Source organism: Chamaea fasciata, unplaced genomic scaffold (genome assembly GCF_029207755.1).
Source record: "Chamaea fasciata isolate MVZ Bird 193981 ecotype frontalis unplaced genomic scaffold, bChaFas1.0.hap1 SCAF_22, whole genome shotgun sequence".
NCBI lineage: Eukaryota > Metazoa > Chordata > Aves > Passeriformes > Sylviidae > Chamaea > Chamaea fasciata.
The window spans coordinates 1582743-1593909 of NW_027094107.1; the positions used below are offsets into that span (position 1 = coordinate 1582743).

The following is an 11167-nucleotide window of genomic DNA, read 5'->3' on the forward strand; positions in this document are numbered from 1 at the left end:
GAGTTTTGCTGGGTAATTTCTTGGTGCATTTTACATTAATTGTTACATTTGCCTTCTCTTGGACTAATAGATTTTAGTCCATTTTTTAATATCTTTGCAGTTTGTTAAACAGTTCCAAATATGCAGTGTATGGGCAGATGCCTTTTATTGTCTCTGCTTCGTGCCCAGCACTGGCACCGATCCTGTTCTGATTCACATTTTCCTGAAGCTCACAAAGACAGCAGGGAAGAGGTGGAAGAAAAGCAAGATAATTGCATTTACAGAAGTGATAGAAACACATAATCCTGATGGGAAGTTTTGGAAAAACTTTGTCTTCAGCTGGAATCTGGGGCCATGAATTCAGCTTCACATTCTTCCTGTTCTTTCTTACCGTGTATTTCGTCCTGCACTTTATGCTTTTCTTTGGAGGAGCAGTAATTAAGTAATATTTTATTAGTTGACAGGCACGATGCACCAAAACTCTTCTTGTTTTCCTTCCAGCATCGCATTCTTGATGGCAATTTTATGACAGCTGTCACTAGGCTGAGCTGTGTGTTACAGATCACTACCAGCGCTGCTCGGTGCATCGACACAAATTCAGCAACTATTAATGTCTTTGTGTTTTCAAAACTTCCATTTTATCCTTTCACTCTCTCAACCCTGTTCTGAGATAGAATTCTTTTTATGGGTAAAAAAATATAGATAAGAAAATAAGAGCATGGTTGTCCAGAATAGTAGATACAATCAAAACCTCGGGTTTTTGAGTTCCATCCTTGGGTTACTTCACCACACTTGGCTGTGCTTTGTTTTCTTTTGCTGTTGAGGCAGCAACGTGTGCTAGTTCTTAATTGATTTAATTCAGAAATCTTCTGTGGTGATCTCCTTTTATGGCCTGAAAGTATTCCCCAACTTGGGATGCGCTGACTGTGGAAATAACACTTCCATAACTTGTCTTATTATTATTATTCTTCAAACCTGGTAATTTAAGATAATGGAAGTGCCTTGGATGTGTAATGTTTTTTCTTGCTGGCAGGGATGTGCTGCGGACTCAGGCCTAAGAAAACTATTGACCTGGACATCCACTGACCAGCTTTTCTGAGGATTCTGTACAGGGTCTTTCATGACATTTTGGGTGTACCTCAAATTCTTGCCAAACCCTTTGGAACGGTTCAAAGGAGCTTTGATTGTGTGCAGTCCTCTGAAGTAGGAGGTGCCAAAAATATAAAGGTCTTTTTTAATATTTTCCACAATGTTGCAAAGCTATTAATGTAAATTACAAAAAGACTTTTTGATTACCAAGGCAAGCTACAAAAAGGGAAAATGTGGTGTAATCCATATAAATCACTTGACTAAACCATGCACAATAAATCCAGTGTTGGTGAAGCTGAGTTCCTCTATCTGGTACCACTGTTTGCTCTTTGCAATCAGCATTTACTTTCTTCATTTGGCACTTGGTGTTTGCCATGGACCCCCTCCACCTTTGTTCACATCCTTGTGATCTGTAGCAGTGCAGCGTTCTGGCCTTGTTGGCATTATTTTAAAAAAAAAATCAAAAATGGAAAAAGAGTGAGGAAGTTGCCACAGAAACAGTTAAATATTTGACCCTGTTTACTGCCAGCTTAGATAAAAATCAGATTTACTTCCTTGTGAAGAAAAATTCTTCAACCCATTTTATGTGCACTGACAGTGGTAGGTTTATTGCAGCCCATTGGAATAAGGGATTTCACATGTGTTGCAGTGAAGGGAACATTTTAACCATTTTCTCCTGTTTGCCACCTGTTTCCTTCACCCACTCAGTAATTTCACAGCTGCAGATGGTATTTCCTAGGCCAAAAAGAACCCAGGCAGCCCTGCCTCCTTCCGTGTGTCCAGATCAGTCCCAGCAGGGGCTGCAAGGTGTTGGTCCCTGCTCTGTGTCCCTGAGGACCCTCAGATGGGAGTGTGGATGTGCTGGGGTTGGGTCTCTGCTGACACCTGGGAGCAGGTGAAACGTCCACCTCTTGTGCCACTTAGAGAAAAACCTTTGGGTCTGCCTCTGTAAAAATCTGTTATTAAAAATGCACACCTGACTTTCACTGCCATCTAAGCACTTGATTCAGAGTCTTCCTAATCCAAATACTCACTAAGGACTAAGGGCTTTGTTGTGGAGGCTCTGTTAGCTGGGAGTGAGATCCCTTCTTGGGAGAGTTCGATTTGGAGCTGGTGAAGAGTGGGAGGTTTCTGCTTGGCTGTAGAAATCCTTCTGCTTGATAGACTGTACTTGGTCCTGTTGCCCATGCAGAGCCTTCCAAAGGAGATGGCTGAGGGAAGAGCACAGTTTGTAGATGTGATCATGTCCCTCTGTGTGTAGTTTGAATTTTAAGAGCTCTAGGGACTACTGAATGCTTGGGAACCAAGGAATTCAAAGTACTTGCCAGCTGGTGGCAGATTTATGTGGCTCGAAAGATCAACCCAGGACTGAAATGGGGACATATGGCTTGTAAATAATGGCCTATGCACTGTGCTCATTTTCTTTATTATTCTTTTAATGATTGAAGGACTTGTATTCAAATAAAAGGCATTATTTGGTTTATTCAATAGTTTTATTGAAGAATCCCATTATAAAATGTGATAAACAAGTGCAGCTATTCTGCCTTGGTTTGTGCATGCTTGGCTGTCTTGGGGCTCATTTGATTTCTGGACTTTCTGGAAATATTCCTCGGAGCAGCAGCAGGAATGAAGATCACTCTGGAAAAGTCCCATCTTCAAGAGACAGTAAATGTGAGGGTGAAGAGGGACAGTGGCCTTGGGGATAGCATCAGGTGACTCTGGCTACCTTGGCCTCACCAGACTCTTCCCCTTTGCTGCTGATGTCCAGGATTCCCAGGGGTGATAGTTAAAAACACCGACAGTGCTTAGGATTGCTGTGTTCACATCTCTGCAGGTTTGTGTGGTTCTGAGCTGTACCTGTAGCATCCTCAGTAAAACCTGAAATAAGTTAAACCCTGGTATAAGATAAATGTTGTCCTTTCTAGAGTTAGATGTGTTTCCCGTCTGTTTGTGGTTCTCACATCTTCCACCTATGTCCTGTGCCACTGGCTGAAGAGCCGAGTAGATTGGCTGTTAAATCTGTCTCCTGCACAGTGCTGTGACGTGACAAATGCCACCACACCGTGACACCAGCTGCAGGATTTTGGCAGTGAGTCGATGCAATGAAACCAATTCTGGGGTTTTTTTGCAGGAAGTCAAATGTATTAGATGTGATTGATTAATATTGTAAACCATCAGTAGGTGACCCACAGAGGCTTTGGAGTTTTGTTTCAGAAAAGCACTCATAAATCTGACAAAAGATGACAGTTCTGAGGCTCTCCAGGTTCTTGGATGTACAAAACTGGGTTATGAGAACTTTTTTTTCCATGAGATTTTTGGATTCACTGCGAGCCCTTGCCTGTGATGCCACAGAGACTCAACTAAGCAAACTCCAGCCTGCAGGTCATGGTCACCACGAGCCCTGAATCCTGAGCAGGGTGGATGCACTGTCAGTGCTCAGTGAGCAAAGCCTCTGCCCTGCTGTTTGCAGGATGATGGCACCAACCTCATTCAAGCTCCGTGCTGCAGGGCAAGGGACAGCCAGAGCTGTGTATGTGACCTAAGCTTTGATTTAAGAAAGTAAGGTGGCCCAAATCTTGATGTGGAGCTGCCGTCATCTCCAGCATGGAAGCAACCCTTCTATGAAGGTGTGTTTGTGGTTCTAGCTGCACCACAGGTCAGGTGTTGCGGTGGGCAGGAGGTGAATACACTATCGACTTCTGGCTTGGCTTGCTCATACTCTCTCTGCTTTCTGCAGGGTCAGTGAACTGTTGGCCGCAGGTGCAAGCTGGTGTTGAATTTTCCAATTAATTGTCTGGTTCCACAGCCACCTCTCCACCTGGCTCAGCAGGCAGTCCCTGTCCAACAGGGGCCCGTGGCACAAACCCCGGGTTTGACAGGCCAGCAGGGAGAGGTGTTGGCAGCGCTGGGGCTGAAGGGTGTTCACAGACCAAGGCTGAGTGGACTGACCCTGCTGTGTCCAGGGAAAGTTGCCCTTTCTCTCAGTGCCTGGCACTGACTAGTGCATCATTTTTGTGTGCCAAAGCTGGCGAGGGCTGTAGGAGAAGCAGCAGGGCTGAGCCTGGCAGGCAGGAGTGCTAATGATTGTAATCCTGCTGCACTGACTCACTCGGCAACCTCAGGTTAATCACTCGACCTTCTCTCTGGCTGCTTTGCTGCAGCTGTGAAAATGGGCAAAAGCAAAATTTCATCAGCCTCCAGATGCTGAATTGGAGCTGAGTTTGCTTGGGGAAGCAGCTCATACAGAATGTTAATATCCATCATAAGTTAAAAATGGGTGAAGGTGGCTGGCTGGCTGACTTGTAGTTTGTTAGGGAATTGTCTCCCCCTGAATGTGACATTGGATTGCAACGTACACTACAAATGCATGTTAAACTTTTAGTTTGTTTTGCTAACTGTAATGTTTTGAAAAGCAAAGCATGAGATCCTTTTCATTCAAACTTTCTCCAAAAGGGGAAGCATATAAAGCAAAAAACTATAAATCCTTTCCATTTGACAGCTCCATGTATGTCTCCTGTTGTGGTGTTTGAGCTATAATAGTTCCCTGTATGAGAGACTATACGTTTTATTTATGGATATTTGAAATTAGTTATGGGGGAAAATAAATACCAAAAGCTGCAGGCCAATACAGGATTTTTCTGTAGTGTGAATGAAGGTTGCTTTTTTTCGTCCCCAGGTATTTCTTGAATAATTGTGGTTTGGAAAACCAAGTACATGTTGACTCCATTGCTGTGTTTCAGCTGAGGATTTGATTTTTTAGATGGGAGCACATAGACTGGCACATGGACTCTGGCATTTAAATAGTCCTTTCAGAGAGCTACAATGCAAGACTTGAATGCTGGTCTAAAAGTTAAAAGGTTGGGGTGAAGACACACTGAAAACCGGAGTTAGGATGTAAAATAATCAGCATTCCAAATAAGCTGAGCTTAAACCCTGACTATTTGTTAATAAGCTTGGATCCAAACTCACCCTTAGCAAACATCCCAGAAGTACAGAATCGAGTGAATTTTGGTTTAACTTGCTGCCATTTTTGTCTGGATGTGCCTGTGTGTAGCCTGTGCATGGGTCTGGAATCATTTCCCTGCAGAAGGCATTGTCTCTGCAGCGGTGCAGAGCGTGGCACGGCCTTGTGGTTTCTTACGGGGAGATTTTTAACCTGGTACGTAATTCTTGTTAACGTTCACATGATATCCATCCCGTTGGTAAGAGTGCAAGTCAGGGCTATCCCCTCAGGCAGACTTCATTTAAACACTCTTCCTAGTGCCAAATTTCTAGGCATTTTTCTCTTCTAATGAATGCATGTGTTTTAGAGCAGAGACCTTTCCAGCGCTCCTCTCCCCTTCCCCCAGTCCTGCCTGTTTCAGTGCCGTGTATTGCACGGGGTCGTTACTCAAATGTTGCTCTGAAGAGTTTCAGAAAACCTGTCAAAATGATTAAGAGTCTGAAATTCTATATTACATTAATGTTTTTAAAACATCTTATTCAACAGACAATGTAATATGAAATATAACAAAAAAATCGAATACTGGCTCATACATAACACTTCTTGAGGGGCTGCTGTCACTTTGTTGAAAGCAAATATTTTGAGAAGTGTGTCTAGCTCTGCAATGTGAGGAAAAAAATTGAAATAGTCTGTGCTGGTGTCAAATCATTTTTTAATAAACTGAGAGCATTTATAGTTTTCAGTCTCCATTAGAAGATTTTCTTGGGCAGATTTGACTGTAAACTCACACAGTTTGTTTTAAAAGGGCTTCAAGACCATCTGGGATTTTGGAGTTTGGGGTTTTAAAATATTTTTTTTCCTTACTGCGATGAGCAAGAAACTTCTTTGGAAATGCTTCATGTTGGCTAAGCTGGCAGGGCCATCCAGCTCTTAAAGGGAAACTGATTCATTTAATAATTTTACACCAAGTGGGGAGGAAAAAGCCCAGTACTGGTAAAGTAAGAAAAGAAACTCCTGGCTAAATATTCAGTGACTTTGAGTGAGAGAGGACAGTGATGAATAAGGTGGGCAGTTCTGAATAAAGACTGCAAGACATGAATCAAGCTGATTATAATTGATTCTTTTCTTCCCCACAGATTCAGGAGCTTAAATTTTTAATTTGGTGTCAGAGCTACAGTCCCCATGTTTCTTGTAGGCCACCTTTAAGTACTGAAAGATCACAAGAAGTTGTCCCCAGACTGTTCAGGCTGAATTCCCCCAGGTGTCCCAGCCTGGCTCCAGCCCATGGAGTATTTCTGTGGCCTCCTCTGCACCTGCCCCAGCAGATCCGTGTCTCTTTTCAGGCTGCGTCTGGTGCTGATTTGTGCCTTGCCTGTGTCTGTCCTGTTCTCCTGCTCTGAACTGAGGCCCAGCCCCATAAGGATGGGTGGCTTCTTAAGGTGTTTTGCCCACCAAGTGAGTACAACCAACCTACACCTGGTTTCCTTCCAGCGCTTTCAACTCACCTGTTCTTGAAAGCCCCAGTGATGCCATTCCAACCTTCTATCGGCAATTTAGTTAATTAAACTACAACTGTTGGGTAATTCCTTACACGCCTAAGCCGAATGTTTTGTGATGAAATTCAGCCTTCTTTCTTCTCGTCCGACTCATGGAACACTCATCCTTTTTGCAGCAGCCCAGGGATGTGTCTGAAGACAGTTACCCATCTGCCTCCACCCCTGTCTCCAGACAGAATGATATCATGAATTCTTTTCCAGCTTGGCATCTCCAAGGAGTTAAGTTTCTGCAAGTTTTGTGGAAAAGAGGAGTTGAGTAAAGGAAAGATGAGGGAACTGGTGCTCTTACAAAGAGACATATATCGAGAATTGAAATGTTACCCATTCTGAGGCATCATCCTGCCAATGGCAGACAGATAGGAAAGGGTGGGAGCTGGAGAGCCTGGGAGAAGGAAGGAAAGAAAGGGGATGCTGAAACAAGGACAGTCTTGGAGAAAATAAATGCTGAGATTGGAGGGAATAGGACTGAACACAGAAAATTTTAGTTTCAATGTTTGCTGAACTGTTGATGTTAAGACTTGTTTTGAGCAGGCGTAGGAGTCTGGTACACATCCTAGGACCCAAAATTCCTGAACTTTCCTTAAGGTCATTTTGTAGTCTGAGCCAGTCTAATTATTTTATAATGGGATGTAAATTATTTGGAAAACATATTGAACTGAGTGTTCAGACTCACAATTTTTGTTCCATGTTTTACTGCTGGAATGAGAAGAAAGACCTTTTTATCAGGATTTTCATTATTAAATTGGTGATAATTATCTGCATTTTGAAATACATGAGTGAAGAACAGCACAGACATACTGAGTTATCAGTCTATATCTTTTATCAGGGGAGGGAAAAATGTTGAATATCCTACAGAAGCATTATATAAAGAAAAAACCAGTGCAATTTGCCTAACAAAAAAATACCACGTCTCTGCAACTGAGATCTTGGTACCTTGCTCTTACATGAGATAACATGCCAATCTAAGCATTTCAGCAAGTATATGATTTATACTCAGGGTTATTTGTGCTGGAAAAGTGTGGTGATCTGTAGAGGAAAAAATCAGACTTGTCATATGAACTCATTTCAGCACAAGAGTCAGTCAAGAGAAACATTAGAGAAGTGTGTGTGTGAAGGGGGGACTCACTGCCAGGATTTACTTGCAGTCATTTTGTTCATCTGTGATTTCCATTGCATTTTCTGCTTTGAGAGAATTTCCTCCGAAATTACTCCAGTTTAGGTTTAGGGAGCATTATTTAGCGTGCAGGTTCCCAGCATGTCAACAGCCACGGGCACTGTCATGTTCCCACAATGTTGTTGTGCCATCTTCTGATGGTCCCTTTCAAAGTTCTCATTTAATCCATCCCTTCACCTTTGTCCAGCAGGATAAGAGGGAGGAGTTGAATTATTGCATTAAATCCACATGAGAATGCTCGATAACAGATTATTCCTCTTTCCCCAGTACTGCTTTTATATATTTTTTTTTCACTATTTATTTCCTGGTTTTACAGCTTCTGAAGGAGCTGTTTTGAAGCACACAAGTATAGGTTAGCATGATTGGAAACGTAGAATTTGCTTCAGGTGCTTCTTGAGACTCTATAGTTGTCGCATTTTTGGGTTGACCAGAGATTCTATTAAAAGAATGTTCATGAGTACTTAAAAACCAGGAGAAAAACAGTGGCAGCTGAAAAAAACCCCAAATGTGGCATTTGAGTTGTACATAGATTGTCTTCAAAGCGGCGTTTCAACAAAAACTTCTGGAAAGATTTTTTCAATAAAACAGTCTGCATGACTCTGTGGAAATAATGACACAGAGGTTGGTGCTGGAGCAGATTGATAGTGGAAGGGTGGAAAAAGTGTAGGAAACTTTGTTCTTGTTAAATTGTAAATGAAATCGTGTTGCTTGCCTGTTAAAGAGCAGATGTACCTGCTGGAAGCAGTTCTGCGAGGAGATCTGCAGGCTGAAGCCCGGAGTTTCCGTGCAAGGTGAATTCTTTCCCGAGTGGCTGTGTAAGAACCCCTGGCCCTGGGGGATTTTGTGGCACCAAGGGACACCCATGTCCTGCCAACACAGCCTCTTCCACTGGCCCATCGAAGAGTTTCTTACAAACTTCCAACTTTTTGTCACGTTTTTCACAGGATAAGGAAAGAATGGACAAAATGCGTTGCTAAATTATTTTGGTGAACAGTTCCAGAAAACCCAACCGTGGCATGGCTGAGGTCAGGGACCAGGCTCAACTGGGCTGAGTTTTCCATTTTAGCCACTAAACCACACTTTGAAGACAGCTTGCAAGTAATATGCTGTCAAAGCTCTTTTTTTTCCCTTCTGTCCTTCACAGTCTCTATGCGTATTCTTGCCAACCAATTTATCATGGCTGTTAAAACTAATTAAACCTTGTTATTGTCTCTTGAATGTGAAAAGTGTCTGAAGTGCTAGTAAATAATTCTTATGGGATTTTAACTCTCAGGTGGTGCAATGCTCCCCTCACATCCAGGCATCATCCTCTCCAGCTTAAGTCCCCTCTGCAAATCCTATGCCTTCACTGAAATAAATAAGTGAAATTCATAAATGAACCCCAGGTGGTCTTCAACCTGCAAGCTCTGAGCGTCAGGTATCCCTTGAAATTCAAATTTCATCAGTGCATCCTGCAGCATCTACAGGAGGAGTGTGGAAGTAAATTTTGGTGAAAATAAGCTGTATTTTGAATACAGAGCTGCAATAGAAGAGTATTTTTACATTATTATTCTAGAACTTACTGTCTTTTTCATTAAGGTGGCTCTTAATAACAAGGTCTGAGGCCTTCAGAACCAAGTTAAGGCATTTATGTACCTTGTAGTGAAGGGAAGGGAATTGTGCAGTTCGAGTGTGGAGATTGAGGGAATGGACAAATCTAAATTCAGCTAAATTGTGACATTAAATGCCTCAGGAAATGCATCAGAGAATCAAAGTGATGTAAAACTCTGACCTCTGGAACTCTGCTAGGCTTGATTTTCTTGCCCAGATATTTCCGTACAGTAGATATCGATTCCAGGATCTGTATCTGATCTAATCTGATTCTTGTGGTGGCTGAAGAAAAAAAGTTTGATTCTCAACTTTGTCTCTGCAGTCGTGTAGTTCCACTAACTGCACCAGAACTTGCTACTGCTCGGCAGCTGTTTCTGAGAGCAGTTACTTCCAGGTCTGAGCTGGGAATGGTGGGTTAGTGGAAGATGAAGGCACGAGGTGGTGAGTGTGATACAACCTCTCCTGTGCAACGGTCTCACTCACTGAGTCTCAAAAAAAGCCGTAGTGTTCCATCCCCATGAAATGATAAACTCAGTATTGCGACACAAAGATAGTGATTGGTCTTCGCTGTCCCACGCTCTGGAGAACAAAAGGGAACTCAAGCCCTTAAGTCTCAGGGTTATTTTGAACCGAAAAAGGGGAAAACCAAACTATGTCTTAGAGGTGATGCACCTTTCCAGCAGTTCACATTTTTCTTTTATTTTCCATTAGTGAATGTCTGCTCCACTGCGAGGCTTTTCTCTGAACATTTGGAAATATTTTAATGCCCTTAAAATTGCAGATTTCTCTTAACAGGCTGTGCTTTCCTCTTGCTTTGGTATCCTCACACCTGTTTTGCCTTTGGCACTAGGCAGCGGATAATGAGGTTACCTAATGTGTTGACTGTTGGCTCCAAGCTCTTTAATAGTCCAGCAGGATGCCTTTCCTGAACTTGTTTGGGGTTTTTTGGTGGGCACAGGGGAGAGATTCTGTGTAGAGAGTCCTATGTTTGGTCCTCTTTTCGGCTTAGTTTTTTGGTGCATCATGAATCGAAGGGGAGCTATCTGCTTGCAGTAGGAAAAGGTGCTTGTCTTGGCTTTGACATGCTGCAGGGTTTGCTGTGGGAGGTGAGGTGCTCCAGGTCTCATCCTTTTTCCTACCTATAGGAACCCATGACCTTGGAGACAGTGCAGCTCCTGATGGAAGCTGTCACAGCCCGTTCTACGGCAGCTGATGGGGCTGCAAAGTGAAGTGTGACCTTCTAGTGGGAAGGGAGGATGTGAACTCTACCTCATTTCTTCCCAGATTTAATAAATAAGTTAATAACCCTTCTGTACTGTTTTATTGAGAGGTTTCACCTTGCAGTTTTTGATGAATTTTGTGTATTTTATTCTTATTAATATTATCATTTTTTAACACTCACTACATTTATCAGAATCAAAGAATGGCTTGAGTTGGAAGGTCCCTAAAAGCTCATCTCATTCCTCCCACCCTGGGCCATCTTCAACTATCCCAGGTTGCTCCAAGCCCCAGCCAGACCTTGAACACTTCTGAAGTCCTACAGTGAGACTTTCTCAGGTGTTGCACACGATGAACAGAAAGAAGTGTAGGAAAAGGGCTGCAAACCAAACCTTTATTATTTTGAGGTTCTTCCTCCCTTGCCCACAGCATTCTCAGTGACTGTCTGTCATGATAATCAGTTCTGTCTCATATCAATGTGTTATTTTGTGTCTTCCATTCGAGCTACAAAAGGACAACCTACTTTTGGTCATCAAACCCACAAAGGGCAGGTGAGGATTGTGGTGGAAGGAATCAGAACAAAGCACGGAGGCAGCACAGTCTGTTATGGAAGTGCCA

The 11167-nt window shown here is 42.8% G+C and overlaps 1 long non-coding RNA gene across 1 annotated transcript in view; it reads left to right on the forward strand.

Moving 5' to 3' along the window:
- The window catches only part of LOC136300334 (uncharacterized), a 32644-nt gene extending 24101 nt beyond the window's left edge, over window positions 1-8543 (forward strand). The window contains exon 4 of the long non-coding RNA XR_010723671.1: window positions 6355-8543. This is a non-coding gene — a long non-coding RNA (uncharacterized lncRNA). The remainder of the gene's footprint in view (window positions 1-6354) is intronic.
- The last annotated feature ends 2624 nt before the right edge of the window (window positions 8544-11167 follow it).